The sequence below is a fragment of the Lactuca saligna genome, chromosome 3, assembly GCF_052625555.1.
Source record: "Lactuca saligna cultivar CGN05327 chromosome 3, ASM5262555v1, whole genome shotgun sequence".
NCBI lineage: Eukaryota > Viridiplantae > Streptophyta > Magnoliopsida > Asterales > Asteraceae > Lactuca > Lactuca saligna.
In genome coordinates, this window is record NC_136419.1 from 14,886,679 (window position 1) to 14,897,553 (window position 10,875).

The 10,875-nt window shown below is 37.6% G+C and overlaps 1 long non-coding RNA gene across 8 annotated transcripts; it reads right to left on the reverse strand.

Annotated features, from left to right (window-relative positions):
- Nucleotides 1-395: 395 nt before the first annotated feature.
- Nucleotides 396-4,860, reverse strand: LOC145034546 (uncharacterized). 8 transcript variants are annotated; one of them, XR_013678101.1, is made up of 7 exons: nt 4,555-4,860; nt 4,179-4,439; nt 3,773-3,890; nt 3,028-3,174; nt 2,883-2,939; nt 1,399-2,323; nt 396-599 (listed from the first exon to the last, which is right to left on the reverse strand). It is a non-coding gene; the product is annotated as an uncharacterized LOC145034546 (long non-coding RNA). The 8 variants fall into 8 exon arrangements; XR_013678104.1 differs by lacking the exon at nt 3,773-3,890 and having other exon boundaries at nt 3,139-3,174; XR_013678103.1 differs by lacking the exon at nt 3,773-3,890.
- Nucleotides 4,861-10,875: the final 6,015 nt, after the last annotated feature.

A 10,875-nucleotide genomic window follows, 5' to 3' on the forward strand; every position in this document is an offset into this window, starting at 1 on the left:
AAGCCCGAGGGCTTAGTGAGCTACCCCCAAAATACCAATACCACCCTGATAACACCATATCAGTAATAGACAATCAATAACATGCATACTGGGCCATTGGCCTGACTGAACCGCTCTACAGGGCCTACAGTTTATCTGATCATATCCCAAGCCTTCGGCATGATTGGACCACCATGTGGGCCTACAGTCTCCCCGGACTGCTCATAGGGTATGTTGGCCTTCAGCACAAAGCCGAACCGTCTCAACCCAACCAACAAGCAAAATAACCAAGTGTGCATAACAATCATATACTATCATATACAAACATCAAACATATTTATCTCACTGATTATCAATCATAGAATTTTCTCGTAACTAGAGCACCGACCTAGTAGGTCACTAACATACCAATCCCTATGGATCATAAGAGCATAATATATTGTCTATCCTGATTCCGATTTAACAAATCATAACTACATGTAGCACACCATAACAACAACAACTTAAGCACCGAACTTGGTGCTGTAGACCCTATTCATATAGTGAGGATAACTCAACTTGCAGATGTCGACTCGGTAGATGAACTCCAACTCTTGGATCACTGTCAAAAACTCCAACACCTAATACCATAATATAATTATACCCATCAGTTCCCAACCTTTCAAGGTACCCCAAAAGCCAACTAATAAAACCCTGGTCAAAATCAAGGTCATCAGTCAAGGTCAACAGTCCATGTTGACCCTAACTCGCCGAGTACCCTCGGCTACTCACCGAGTTCCTTAAAGTACTTGCCCACTCGCCTAGTCACGGAGTGACTCGTCGATTTCCATTGGTTTACGCTTGAACTCTAAGGCCATTCATCGAGTTTACTTCTTTGAACTTGACGGTTACACACGCATACATAAATTGGGGATCCATCAACCGACTCGTCGAGTTGTTCATACAACTCGTCGAGTTCTATGGCAATCTTCATCGGACCCACCGAGTTGTTCATCCAACTCGTCGGGTCTAGGTCTATCTTCATATGATTCGCCGAGTCGACCTTGCGACTCGTCGAGTTCCTTCAATCCTTAAGCCATACAGACTCTTTTAAGCCATGCATTGGCTCCAAATTACAGATCCAAGCTTTTAAGGCATGCATTTCACGTAAAGTTGCAAACTTTACGTGCATGCATGGCTAAAAAGGCTCTTAATGTCAAATTCAAGCTCACAATAGGGGGGGTTCATACTCAAGGGGCTTCATACATGACCAAGCTTGGAGCTTTATGACTCTAGAACCCAAGGAGGGTCCAGATCTGAAGTTACAACTTCAGCTCTAGCTCATGTCCCACACTATCATCTCAATCAAACCATAAAAACCCTACATCTCAACCATATGAGGTCTAGAAGGAAAATGAAGTAAAGGTGATGACTTGATACCTCCAAATGATGCTAACTGAGGTAGATTTCTGATTCCCACACCTTCCTTGCTTCTAGACTCTTTCCCTCCAAGTTCTTCCTTTCCAAAAACCTCCTTTCCAAAGCTTAAGACACACAGGGATGAAGCACCACACGAATTAGGGTTTTCTGAGCTCTCAAGGACTATAAAGAGGCCAAAGGAGGCTTATGCTTCCTTAAATAGGGTGCAAAACCCCGGGATCTAGGGTTTCTTCTGCCGGTTCCTACTCGTGAGTTCTTCATGGAATCGACGAGTAGGCCACTAAACACGCAATCCCACCCCGCTGGCACTCGATGATTAGGGCAACCAACTCGTCGAGTAGATCTTAAAACCAAATAAACTTCCATTTAAATCAACATGTGAGAATTAGGGCTTTACAATGATGCTATTAGACTTCTCGTTTTGGAGCAAAAAACGATACTTGCCAATTATTTTGTATGTGAGCTTTTATCAATGGTAGATATTATTTATGCCAACAATCGTTTAAAATGCATAAAAGGAGTCGTTCAATAATATGAAAAACAAATGTAATGATAGTAATAAGATACATAAATACTCATCAAATATTGCAAGAGAGGAATTTAATACTTTTGGTAGGACATAAGCAGTTTTCCCCACTTCTACGATATTAAAAAGAATACGCAACCAATATTCGGTTGAAAAGTGAGATTTTTGGTAAAAAAATATCTTTAAGTACGATGCTATTATTTATAAATTTTAGACAATGACTCCATTAAGAGCTTTTCAAGCTTCATTCGTTCATGATACTTATGCTGAACACATAACTACTTCTTTTGAACGTTGAGACTATCATGTGCTTCAATGCCATAAACCACCAAGAAGTAAAACACCAAATTCAAAACTTATCTTTGGAGATATTATAAATGGAGTATCCATAACCCATACCTGGAATTAAGAACGAAAGAAATTTTGAACAAATGCAAGTAAATATGCATAAATATCACCGGTTTTAAGCAAACAAAGATTAAATGTTTACTTGTCCTATGATTCCATACGTCCTTCCTACATAACAAACTTTACTTGTCCTATGTTCACATTTCTTGATGACTAAAAAATTTTCATTGTTTATACATACTTGATTTTAATACCAAGAATTCAAAAAACAAAAAATAAATAAATAAAGCAAAAACATTTAACGTGTAAGCAGGATTCCATAATCCTATGAATGTATTAAACTTCTTGACAAATCTGTTTTGGCTAATTAGAGATTAGGTTCTATAAACCCTTTTTAGTGATTTCCTATAAATTTCAACATTTTAAGATCACTTTTCGTATCATGCCCTACAACTGTATCCATCAAAGAAAAATAAGATCCAAACGGGTTGCCCTCTAAGGCATGGTATCAAACAAACAATTTACTTATATTCCCATCAAATGAATCATCTTAAACCTAGATTTGGAAAAATTATAAATTAGGATGAAAGTATAATTTCATCATAAATACCTTTTGTCATTCTGATGGAGACAAATATTTCACCCGTTCAGTCTCACCAACAAGCACCTTCATAGATGAAAAAGAAATATGACCAAATCAGAAAAACCAATTTTAAATCTTGAAAATGACAAACAATGAAAAAAAAAGAGCTAACTCGTCTTGATCCCAATATTAATTGGAAGTAAGGCCCCGACCATTCTTTTTGCATCAAACCAAACTAGACACTTTTTATAAGTAAAAGAGGATGAGTGTGACATTCTTTTACCCTATGTGATTGTCAAACTGGGGAGGTATTGGACTTCTGCAAAAGTCAAAAAAGTGATATTAGTAACCTAATTCGTAACACAAAGAATATCTATTTGGACTGCCTAATTCAAGAAAATGTACAAAAATGTCTAAGAAATAAAGTTGTCATGAACAATAAATTGGTGCCAGTTCAAGTAAAATTAAAGACATTATAGTTACAAGTTCAAGTAAGAGCTTGTATATAAAGCTTGTCAAAACATCATTGTTTCATTTGTTGAGATCTATTAATAAGGAGAGTATTATCCTTCTATTAATTTCCATCCCCCCCCCCCCCCCCCCCCCTCCTCTTGTTTACACTAACTTATCAATCTCCAAAAACAATGGAGACGAATGCAATAGCCAACATCCAATCATGTAGTGCCAATATAGCAATGACGGCAAAGAACAGACATGAAACCCACATATGCTCCAGGATTTACCAATCTAAATTTTGTAAAATGACAAATGCAATATCCCACATAATCATGTACAAATTAATTATCCAATAGCCAAAAACACGTGCATAATCAAGATTATGCATTTTGATTATATAATTCTTTGTAGTTATCTTTTAGAAGTTATTCACTTCTTAAGTTTGTTGTAGAGGACTTAACAATGATCTCTTGTATGCTGAAGCATTTTCTTGATCGAGATGTTCTTCATATGACAATTGAGTTATTCGGTAGAAATATTTTGTTAATGCAGACTTACCAACTTCTTTTAGCTTTGTTCCTACATCATTCAATAAATTTATGAAAATAAACTAAAATATAAAGATCAAAACAAGCAAGTTAAAATTTTCTTTTGTGGCATTGATATGAAGATGAGAAGAAACATTTGTAAGTGATGCATTTTACCAAACAATTAGTGGGCATATTAATAAAATCACTTTAAAAATGTGTCTTTTAAACTTTTCCTTGTCCCTTAATGACATTTTCACATCACAAACAATGCTTTATTCTAGTTCAATAAAAATTAACGAATTAAATAGAAATCAAAATGAAAAATAGAAAAATAAACCTAAGACTAAAGGCGGTGACCATGTTATATATAGTCTTGATTTTTGTCACGATCTTATGGTATCCATAGGTAGTCGTGTATAATACTTCCACTTACTCTTTGACACAGACAAGGAAAAAACAATTTTTTAGGTTATTAATGATCAAAAGAATTTTTTGAGCACTTAAGAGTAATTTAAAATATCTGTTTGCTCCAAATAACTTCAGAATTGCAATTGCAGGTTTGCAAACTCCGCCACGATTTAAACAGAAACTCCAAATCCTGCACTAAAATCAAAAAATGTAGTTAATCTTAAGGATTAGCCACGGATTACGATTGGGAGCACTGTCAAGGAGATGACCTTGTGCTAAAAGGGAACATTGTGAAGCTTACCTACCGTTTATATTGCAGTTTCTTGCTAGAAACCGAGTCAATTGACAGCGTACGGAGGGTTCTCGTAACTAATGGATGCCAGAGACTCAAAAGAGAAAGGAGAGAGATAGAAGAGATGTTGTTTGACGATGGTTGATGGTGTACAAAGTTTGTCGGCAGAGAAGACATCGTAGGTGTCACGTTGCAATGGTGGAGCCAAAATAAGGTTAAGGTTTGTGTGATTTTAGGTTACTAATGCAATCCAAATTTGTAAATTATGGAGAGGTTATGAAATAGGGTTAAGATTCGCGTACGCATTTTTCAAAAGGAGTTTAGAATTTCTTTTAGATGATATCATCAAATTGATTATAGGGTGGAAAACTATAAAGGAAAGTCAATCAAAGGTTTTGGTCGTTGAAGATGATGTAATCCGATTTCTCTTTTGCTAATATTTAAGGATATTAAATACATATCATTGTTGTTAATCAAAATAAGTTTAAGAGTGCAAAATAAATAATCGTTAGCCAAAAATATTCCGAAAATATTGGTAAGATTTTTTAGGATAAGAGGTATAATTTACACGAGTCAGTTAATTTATCAAGGAAAAACTTCGATTCCATTTAATATCCTAAAAAAAAAGACAATTGTTTTCGAGTTCCACATTTTGTAAAATATAAAATAAAAAATAAATATCGTTCAAGAGGCGCTTCAAGTTCAACTCTTGGATGGTCTCATGATTTCGGGTTTACTTTGGGCCCATTGTTTGATTAATGTAATAATGTCAAATTCATTAAAGCCCAAATGATAATTTGATCAGATTTTTTTTTGTAATCAGTGATTGTAACATGTACGTCCGAGATTTGCTAGTAACATGAGGTGGCGAACAGTACTCCTGAAAAATTATTTTATATATATAAAAAATATTATTTATAAGCATTTTTTATGTTATTATACCCCCAATTAAAGAGATTATAACATGTTTTTTAACACCCAATATTGGATAACTACATATAATATATATTGACAATGTTTGTACACCCATATCAAAATTTCTGATTCCGCCACTAGTAACATGGTGTATTTGTTATGACATTTCAAAACATAGATATAATACGTTGTACAAAAGTACTCTTAATAAGCATTTTTTGTACGAGGTAATTGTTCTTGAAAGTTAGAGGTATCTATAAAACGGTTTGGTTCACTTATTGATCAATATCGAACCATAATCAATACAAGCAGTTAATGTATTTCGGTAGTCATTAGATCTCGGTTATTAATGGCTTCTGTTAACGGTTTTATTGGTTAAATCGGTTGTGGCTACTAATTATTGTCGGTTTCAGAAAAATAAAAACTACAAAAGTAAATTACATCAATTAAAAGTTAAAACATGAAACGAAATTAAAAAACATGTGTCTTTTACATTTTCACTGCTAAAAAATGTAATCATCAAATGGGCATTTAGCCTTATCCTAAGTTATCAGAATTTATGAATTAGAATGACAATTGATATAATACCGCAACCAACAAAACAACATTAATAGTAAATTGTTTAGAATTCGATTGGTATTTTACTCTATTAGGTATTTCTCTTTGATTATTTTTTAAGTTATTAGGAATATTAAGTTACTAATCTATATTTACTATTCTAAAATTCTAAATTATTAAAAATCGGTTCGGTTAATATTGGGGCGTTTTTCTTATAAAATCGAAACCGCACCATTATTTTTCGGTTAATATAAAATAGAAACCAAACAATCTGTTTAAAAATATGGTTCGTTTATTTCAGTTAACTTGGCTTCGGTTCGGTATTTCAGTAATTATGCCAACCCCTATTAAAAGCTATTAGACGTTAGTTGCTGATAAGGTTGCCTTATCCTATGCATCACACTCGTGCCACTCACTGACCATATAACCATCCTTCTATAACCAAGATGCAATACCTCGACCCAACCGGTCTCCCCCTGTCGAGAGTTACTCAGGCCCAACCTTGCTTTGGACCCAACGGTCCTCCTCCCATAACAGGAAAATGTTCTCTGATAACACTGACTGCCTTGCCCTAGGCACGAGCTGATCCTCTTTTACTCCAACGACCACCCCAATGATGGTCTACCTTAATCTAGCAAATACTACGATCCCATCGTAGACTTACAACATTTCCACAACTGTCCAATATTCGGGTGAATGCAACGACCACCCCCCCCCCTTTTTTCAATCTTATGATACTGCTATTCCTCCATGGTCACTGCCCATGGTCTTACCATACCTCTACCATACCGACCGAAATCATCCTGAGTCGAACCCGTATCCAACTATATCCCAATCATGTGTTCGAGTCATGCTTCAAACCCCAAATCCTTAATCAGACAAGCGCATGCAGAGAGGTCCTAACACCACCTGCAACCTGGATCCATCCATATACCCGCTATGCGTCACTACTGATGTGCAACAAGACCCGAATATCCTTTCTTGTGCAATCCCTTAGACCAAAAGATTTTCCCCCACTAGGGTTCGACTTCGCCTTTCCAATCCTCAAGATATGATGGATTTCCAATCCATCTCACAACCTTATGATTCAAACTGTCAACAACCTCAGCTTACAAATTTCAGTGTTCCATTACTAGCCAATGTCGATGATCGCATAACTCTTGAAATCCATGTTAATACTCCCCGAAATCTCATCAAGTCTGATAACCCCAATCACTTCCTATGACACCGCACCAAATCCTTAAGTCCAATATGCTGGTGACAAAGACTATAACCCTTGACCAAAACTGGAGAATCTTCACACCAATCTTCCCATTCTCAGAAGGATCTATGCATTTAAACCATCTTTAACCTTCGTGATTATGAAATTCCCCTGCCACCACCATTATCTTGTTACCGCTCCTTACCTAGAAACGGTAGTGATTGGACCCAAAGGCCCTTCAATGGACGAATGTCATTCCTACTTCAGCAAACACTAACACGTCTGAACTCTGCCTTCATTGTTGAACTAATCCAAATAATTCATCCATAGACCTTCCAAACAATACCCCTGAATTGACCCCATCAAAGAACCGGAACAACAACCGATCAACTAAATCCCACTCCGCAAGATACTACCCTTTAATAATTCTTGGCATGAAAAAATGGCATTTAACAATTCTTGATGATATAACCCAGGAAAACCAAAGAACTAAACCAAAGATGATGCATATATATACCAATACAAGATTCCAAGGCAAATATAAACACTGACAATAAGCATGAAGAAAGCAAAAGATACATACTCGCAATAGAACCTGATGAAACTCTGCCCCCCCCCCCCCTGATTGACACTCAAATGCTCGGCTCCTCCCTGTTGGGGCTCATGTCCTACCCTCACGACCGCCAATGATCCTCAAAGCAACCAGAGCATGTGCACTTACTACTCCACCCTTCAACGTCAGACAGTCGGCCTTCTTGTGGCCCACCTAGCTATAGTGAAAACACATTGGAACCGACCGATGGGGGAATCCTTACTAAAAAGACCCATCTGACCACACCTGAAACATCCTCAACCTGTCTCTCAACATCCTCCCTCATGGGTCCTCTAAAACTTGGCATAACGACCCCAACCCCGATGGCCTCCCCAACGTGAGTCTTGAGTCTTCAGTCTCTTCACCTGGCTCGCTAAAAACTGAGACTGCTCTAACTTCCTCTTCCCGAGGTGCTCCAAATCAATTTCACACTCTCGAGCTCTAGCAATCATGTCATTCAGGATCTATCACCCTGAAAAACTCACCAACTCCATGATGAACTCCATCAGCATGTCATGGTACATGACCTTCTTCATCCCTCGTCTACTGTATACTATGGAACTAACAAAGCTCTCTCCCAGAACTTGGCAGTGATCTCTACCACAATCTCAGTCGTTTGGCAAAATACCTGAAACTACCTTGCCAACTATTGCACCTCAAGATTTGGTGCAAAATCGGCCCTAAACTGGATCACAAACTCATACGAAGTCATCGTCTCTAAGGATTTGCCTCCCAAAGAGAAGTCTACCTCCCCCCACCAATCTCGGGCTCTGTCTTTTAGAAGACAGGAGGCAAATCTGACATTCGACCCCTCAGGCCAAAAACTCGTCCGGAAAGCATTATCCATAACCGCTAACCATCTTCTACTGGCAATGGGGTCCTTTTCCCCAAAGAACTCGAGAGCTCCACAAGCACGAAACTCATGGAAGGAAAGAGCACAAGCTCCAATAATAGCTATAACCTTAGTACGAAACGCGCCCAAACGCTCATCCAAAATCTATATAATCTCCTCCTTGACCGTACCAAGAATCATCGGAGTTTGCTCCAAAATTCTGCGGTTAATCTCCGACGAGATGAACTCCCGTATTCACTCATCGATCGACTCAGTATCTACACTTGAGTCGGAACCAGAACCTGAACCCCCTTCCTGAGTGCTCATCACCATTCTGAAAAACAACCATGCAAATGATCAGAACGTAACCATGAATCCTTATCCAACAAGCTTCCTAGACTCTCTGTGACTCTCCTCGATTCGAGTATGGATCCTGTGATTTCTGTAGTACGGGCCCAATACTACCTTCCACACCTATCCATACTTTCCTCAAGAATCATCCTGAATCCTCCAAGTTACCTTCTTAAACCGATACTCCAAGTACTCGCTAAACAGTGCATGTCAACCCACTAAAACTCATCCTAGGCTCTCCTAGGTTCCAACCTCACCTTGCCATCAGTTGCAGAAGAACTCCCAATATTTTCAGGTGACTACTTCATGAATACAGTCACATGTATCAAATATAAGATAATCCTTTGAGTGAAAGACTCGTCCCTACAATGGTTGGAATCAAACAAGAGCTGCACACTAAGTTCAAATATGTCACTATGAGATTATTTAACCTATGGTACATGTGACTTAACATATTCACTCAATAGTTAGCTCACATCATCATGAGTCGCACAATGCACAAAGCAAGCAACATTCATGCAGTAACACTCTAAGTCATAGCCAAACAGAGGACACCTCAATCTCACTTCCTACCAAGAACGATTTGAAATCTAGCATATCCAATTCCTCATAGGCTATAAGGCATCACATATCAGGACAATCCATCCACCACACATTTCTACAACCAAGTAACATGAAACATGTTATAGATCTAAGTAAACAACTCGGGAAGATCCCGTCGATAAGCAACCTCGCCCACCCATGCCAAAACCCTAAAAATAATCGATGTACCTGGGGTAACCACCATACTAATTCCCGCCATCAACTGCATCAAGAACTTCCCCTAACATCCTCTAACTGGCTCATGAATACAATTACATATCACCAACACAATATCATTCTTTGAATGGAGGTCTCACACTATAACGGTTGGACTCAAACAAGAGTTGCGCAATAGAGTTAAAACCTAACCTTCTAAAAGTATCTAGTCTCAACAATATGTAACTTAATATACTTGCTTACTAGTTAGCTGAGGTTAATGGAAACTTTTGAAAGCACCCAGCAAGCAGCATTCGAGCATCGAGTAATCAGAACAAGCATAACCTAAACAAGCCATCCTATCACTGACTGATCAATACGAGCATAAAAGTCTATAAGCTCATACAGTAGGCATATAAAGGCATCTCTCCTAACATTCTATCATGCAAATCATGAGCAGATCCTTAGTCATAACTAGCATGCGATTCACATATTCATAAATCAGAGAATATCATAAACATGTATGGGTATTTTAGGAAAACTTACTTGAGCTCGGCCGATTGAATGCACCACACCCTTTTTGTTTTATTAGAAAACCTTTTTTTATATAAAAAAATTATTTTTGAAAAATTCTACCAAACCCTTAGTTTGAGTTCAGACACGATCGAGGGTATGTTTGAATCCCTCAAACTAAGGCTCTGATACCAACTTCTAAAGTCCCAAAATTTAAGACCAAAAATTTCAATTTTATATTAATAAAATCATTATCCAAAACAATATCATAAAACCATAGTGAACTAAAAGTAGGTCAATAAACATCCAAATACATCAGAGTTATATAAAATGTGGAACAATGTGGTGTGTGCAATGTAGTCATCCCGAGCTTTTCACTTTTTGAAATCGAGTACCTGTAAGATAAACTGAGTTCCCCAAAATACCACATACTAAACAAACATACTACCAAGAATATATGGGTGCTTGCCTACCCTTTCGGTCTATTCTAATTGGATACTATAAAGCATATTTGGGTGCTTGCCTACCCCTTCGGTCTATTTCAACCGGATAATATGAAGCATATATGGGTGCTTGCCTACCCCTTCGGTCTATTTCAACCGCATACTATCAAACATACATGGGTGCTTGCTAT